We start from the raw sequence: 6,103 nt of genomic DNA on the forward strand, positions 1-6,103 counted from the left end.
GTGTGTATGTGTGTGTGTGTGTGTGTAGTGAGTGCAGAGTGTCCTAAGTCTGTGAGGGGGTCCATGTGAGGGGGTGCTACCTCCCTGTGATAGCTTGCACGGCTTCAAGAAACCAATTCAATGTCACCCTCTCAAGGTCAACAATTGAGAATGGGGAATAAGTGCTGGCCCAGCCAGCGAAGCCCCTTTCCCACAAAAGAATAGATGTCGTTTTAGATTTTCTATGTCATGTGTACTCAAGTACAAGGGTACAGTGAAACATCACTAGACAAGCTGACATCTCAGGTACAAAGTTACTGGGGTAGGTGTAAAGTAGTAAGACAAATAGAGTTAAGCATTACCTTCATAGAGTGAGTAGAAAAATGAAGATATAATTAATGTAATATTTAACATTAAAGTTTAAGTTTTAAAGTCTTAAAAGTATAATACAAGTTGTTCTTTTCACCAAGAAAAATTGAAAAGGGTGAAATGTGGCAAAACATCAGAAAACTACTAACAAGGTGGGGGCTTATGAAATATTCCTCTTTCGACTCAGCCTTCACAACGATGCTCCCTGGTCAGTGCCAAACTCAGGGGTTCACCAGCCCTCTCCCCCACCCCCTGTCTGCATCCTGCAATCGGGGAATATCCCTCAAGTGACTCCAGATTCATTACACGAGCAGTAAAAAAATCTCATCCAGTCTGGCAGTAACTGAGGAGAGAGAAAAACAGAGTTAACATCTTGGGTCCGTTCTGACAGAGTTCAAAAGAAGCACTCAAAATGTTAACTCAGTTTTTCTCTCTGCACAGAGGCTGCCGTACCTGCTGAGTTTCTCCAGCATTCTCTGTGTCCGGTTTGGATTTCCAGCACCTGCAATATTTCGCCTTTATTCAACTACTGGAGAAACTCAGCAGGTCTGACAGCATCTCTAGAGAGAGAAACTAAAGTTAATATTTTGAGTTCAATGACCCTTGTTCAGAACTCTGTTTCATCAGTATTTTATGTTCGTCCAGATTCATTATGTTAGTGCTAAAGGGACTGTAGGACATGAGGAGAAAGCGGGAACAGGGGATTGAATTGGATGATCAGTCGTGAACATATTATAGCCATGATGGGGAGGTGCTGGTGTTGGACTGGGGTGGGCAAGGTCAGAAATCACACAACACCAGGTTATAGTTCAACAGGTTTATTTGAAATCACAAGCTTTCAGAGCGCTGCCCCTTCATCAGGTGAAAGAGCAGCGTTCCAAAAGCTTGTGATTTCTAATATACCTGTTGGACTATAACCTGGTGTTGTGTGACTTCTGAGTGATCTTGTTGAGTGGTGGGCAGGTTTGAAGGGCTGAATGGTCTCCTGTTCCTGCTTTCTATGCTTCTGTGTTGGATTTGGTTAGCACAGAGTGACTCATCCTTCCATTGACCAATCAGGTCGTACCCTCTACTTGTCTTCACCTGTGCCCACCTCACCCCCACCCCCTTTATCTGCAGCTCCCCCTACACCCACCCCCCCAGTCCTGAAGAAGGGTTACACGCCTAACGTGGACTTTTCCACTTCCTGATGCTGCCTGGCTTGCTGTGTTCTTCCAGCCTCCTGCCTGTCTACAGAGTGACTTAAAGCCAATTGTATGTGAAAGGAGGAGAGGGGGTGGTTCCTGGGAGGTCTGAGGGACAATTTACAAACACACACACACCCCTGAGGAGCTGACGCTGCCTGATCCCTTGATGTCACGGCGCTGGCTTTATAAAGGGGACCACTGCGGATCTGAAATCCTTCAGAGAGGGAGCAGCTAATGTGTTAGGGCTGCATTTCACCAAAAGGCACGTTAATATCGAGCATGAAATCTCCAGCCAGACATCTACCCTGATTACCTCTCTGCAAACAGATGGCTTAAACTCCAGCAGCGAGCTGTAAGTCCGAGACTCCAAACTTTGCAAATATCGCCTGCATTTATTTTCATGATGAACTTCTGTTTTCAAATAGTAAGGTGAACCATTTAGTGATCGTACCGTAATGGGGAGGGGTAGAGAGCTTGGAATCTCACTATGATCGACCCCAGATCTCTCTGGAACATTAACGTTTAAGTGAGTTTTTTCCCCCCTTATCATCTTTCATCTTTTGTCCTGTGCATAGTGCCCAGATCACGATGAACGATGTGGGGACAAGTTGCATTGATATTTTGCAACACATTTTGCACCCGTCCCTTCGGGATTTGTACCGTCACTGATTGAGTCTGCGTGAAAATAGGAAACTTTTCTCTCAACTTTTCCACAGAGGTCTGTTGCAGGAGTATCGATATAATCATCAAGAACATCATTAAAACGAGAACAAAGCAAAATTAAAACTCAGTTTCAATGTGGCATTATTGAGTGAACATGACATTTGGAGATTTGTTATTTCCTGGCGTTAACAATAGGAACAGGAATAGATCAATCAGCCCCTTCCAGTCTGTTCGGCCATTCAGTGAGATCAGGGCTGAGCTTTGGCCTGACTCCATTTACCTGAAACAAAAACAAAACTTGCAGGAGAATCTCAACAGGTCTGGCAGCACCTGCAGAGAGGGAGCAGAGTGATCCTTCTTCAGAATAAAAATAAACAAAAGGACTGGATGCTATAAATCAAAAACAAAACAGAAGTCGCTGGAAAAGCTCAACAGGTCTGGCAGCATCGGTGGAGAGAAATCACAGTCGACGTTTCGGGGTGAGTGAGCCTTCCTCAGAACTTTGCCAGACCTGCTGAGCTTTTCCAGCGACTTCTGTTTTGTTTCTGATTTGGAGCATCTGCAATTCTTTCAGTTTTTATTTAGTATTTAACTCACCGTCACTTTTCTTTTAAGCATGCCCACCTTGAAGACTTTCTACTCCCGTCTTCAGAACCTAACTTGGGCCCTGACCCCTTAATAGGTTTGCTTAACAACTACTTAACAATCTCAGAATGAAAATTAACAACTGATCCTGCACCCATTGTTATTTGTGGAAGAGAGTTCCAAACCCCTCCCACCCTGTCTGTGTGTGTGTGTATGTGTGGTGGGAGGAGGGGGTGGGGTGCGTGTGTGTGTGTAGTGCTTCCTAACATCTCTCCTGAACAGACCGGCCCCAATTCTCAGACTATGCCCCCACTATGTACAGTTTGTTAGCGGAGAAATGAAATTTTAAAATAACGTCATCCAGTCTTATGTGGCTACTTCCTATTAGATTAGTTTCCCTACAGTATGGAAACAGGCCATTTGGCCCAACCAGTTCACACCGACCCTCCGAAATGCAACCCACCCAGACCCGTTCCCCTCTGACGAATGCGCTAATACTGTGGGCAATTTAGCATGGCCAATTCACCTGACCTGCACAGCTTTGGACTGAGAGGAAACCCACACAGACACTGGGAGAATGTGCAATCTCCACACACAGTCGCCTCAGGCTGGAATCAAACCTGGGTCCCAGTGCTAACCACTGAGCCACTGTGCCACCTACTAGCTCATTTAACAATGTGGAAACAGGTTTTACAAAAAAAAAATGCAAGTTGTCTTTTGGTTTAAGTGGTAAAAGCAGTTCAGGCACCAAAGGGAAGGTTCTCGTGGGGACTGACTTAATGGAAATTGGTCATCTTCAATAAATTGGTTGCGGTTTTGGGACCTGCTATCTCACTGAATGGATGAGGGATTTCCATTGAGTACAACTTACTCTGATTTTCAGAAAGCATTTAGCAAATTTCTGCATGAGACATTCACTCAGTGTAAACAGTCTCAGTTTTGGAATGGAAATTGAATCAAAAGTTACTGAATGGATTAGGCCATTGGAAACGGGACTTGTAATAACTGGAGGAGAGCCTGGGGATAAGAATGGTTGTCACAGGAACAGAAGAGTAGGAGTAGGCCATTCAGCCCCTGAAGCCTGCTCCAACCTTCTGGATCATGACGATCATCGAGCAAAACCTCATTGAGTCACATTATCCTCATATCCCTTGTCATTAAGAACTAGAAATCTATTTGTCTCTGTCTTAAATGTACTCAATAACGAAGCTTACAGCACCCTTCAGAGTAGAGAACGATAAATATTCATCACCTTCTGAGCAAAGGAGTCCCTCCTGACCTGAATCCTAACTAGCCCTTGTTCTAGACTGTATCTCTCTTAATCTGCAAACTCAGTAAGGTCTATCTCTCCTTACATGCAGTGTCGATATTGTTTCCCCTTTGCTTTGTTATTTTTTAGATTAGATTCCCTACAGCGTGGGAACAGACCCTTCGGCCCAACAAGTCCACACCGACCCTCCAAAGGGTAACCATTCCCCTCTGACTAATGCACCTAATACTATGGGCAATTTAGCATGGCCAATTCACCTGACCAGCACATGACTGTGGGAGGAAAACAGAGCACCTGGAGGAAACCCATGCAGACACGGGGAGAATGTGCAAACTCCACACAGACAGCCACCAGTTCAGGAATCGAACCTGGGTCCCTGGTGCTGTGAGGCAGCAGTGCTAACCACTGGGCCAACATGCCACCCACTTTGTATTCTTGCAGATGTCCTGATGAGTGCAAGACCAGAGGCTTCAAACTTTTTCAGCAATCCTCAAAGAGTTCTGGGCTCTGTTTATCAAATTTACAGCTAATATCAGAACTGATGCTCTGGTAATGGAAATAAAACTGCTATTGAAAGAAGGTTTGAGCTGTAGAAAGAGGCTGAATAGGCTGGGGCTATTTTCCCTGGAGCGTTGGAGGCTAATGGGTCACCTTATAGAAGTTTATAAAATCATGAGGGGCATGGATAGAGTGAATAGCCAAAATATTTTCCCTAGAGTAGGGGTGTCCAGGATTAGAGGGTACATGTTTAAGGTGAGAGGAGAAAGATTTAAAAGGGACCTAAGGGGCAACATTATCAGGCAGAGATTGTGGGCGTATGGAATGAGCCGCCAGAGGAAGTGGTGGAGGCTGGTACAATTACAGCATTTAAAAGGCATCTGGATGGGTAGATGAATAGGAAGAAGGATAAGTGCCAAATGCTCACAAATGGGACTAGTTTAGTTTGGAAAACCTGGTTGGCATTGATGAATTGGACTGAAGGGTCTGTATCCATCCTGTACAACTCTATGGCTAAAAATCACACAAGACTAGGTTGTTGTGTGATTTTTTTTAACTTTGAACACCCCAATCCAACACCGACATCTCCAAATCAGAACTCTATGATTCTATGACTGTACGTGCATCAGCATTATAAGGAAATGTTACTAACGGTGGGTGTGTTTCAGTGAATTGAAGGTAAGATTGATCAGCAGTTACATAAAGAAGGCTACCCATTGGTTGAGGTGTAAAAGGAGGATTGTACACATCCCTTCACACAGCCTAATACCTTTTTGAAGTGCAGTGTCAGAAAGTTAGATAGGGAAAGCTTGAAACGTTTCAGGATAATGAAGAGAGTCTTTCAGAGTAACATTCATTGTTAAAGGTTAGATTACGCATCAATTTGTTTAAAATCACGCAACATCAGGTTATTGTCCAACAGGTTTATTTGGAAGCAATACTTTCAGAGCGCTGCTTTTTCACTTAATAGCTGTGGAGCAAAACCATTAGACTCAGAATTTATACCGAAGATTATAGAGTCGTGCAGCTGAAACGATATATTGAACAATATATTGATTGTGTGTGAAATAGAGTGGGAGTGTAACAGGATAGAAGCGACTTGCAATGTGATTTCTGCCGAGAGAATAACAAGAAGAAGGGAAAGGTGATCAGGGACATATGGTTCTCTCAATTCTTAACCCGGCGGGGGTTCTCATTTTGAGTCAGTGTCTGTTCAGGATTCAATAAAAGAGATGAGCCTGAGATTACCCACTGCCTTCACTCTTACTGCACTGCTCCATTATTGAAATGGTGGAAGGTGCACGTGGTCTTTTCTGCCAAATAGGTCCAATATCAATGCCTTTAGACCAGGGTCTGGGGTAGAAGGGAGGGATGGAAGGAGTACATCAGGAGTTAGAAACCATGATCTGGGTTTGGAGGGAGTGCCCACTGTGCCTGGATTGTAGGCAGGATCTCTGTACTCTGGTGGGGGCGGTGAGGGATCTCTGTGCTTGGGTTGGGTGAGGGGCTTGTGGTCACTGTGCTGTGGTCAGTGGTGGGGGTCACTGTGCTC

Source organism: Chiloscyllium plagiosum, chromosome 20 (assembly GCF_004010195.1).
Source record: "Chiloscyllium plagiosum isolate BGI_BamShark_2017 chromosome 20, ASM401019v2, whole genome shotgun sequence".
Taxonomy (NCBI): domain Eukaryota; kingdom Metazoa; phylum Chordata; class Chondrichthyes; order Orectolobiformes; family Hemiscylliidae; genus Chiloscyllium; species Chiloscyllium plagiosum.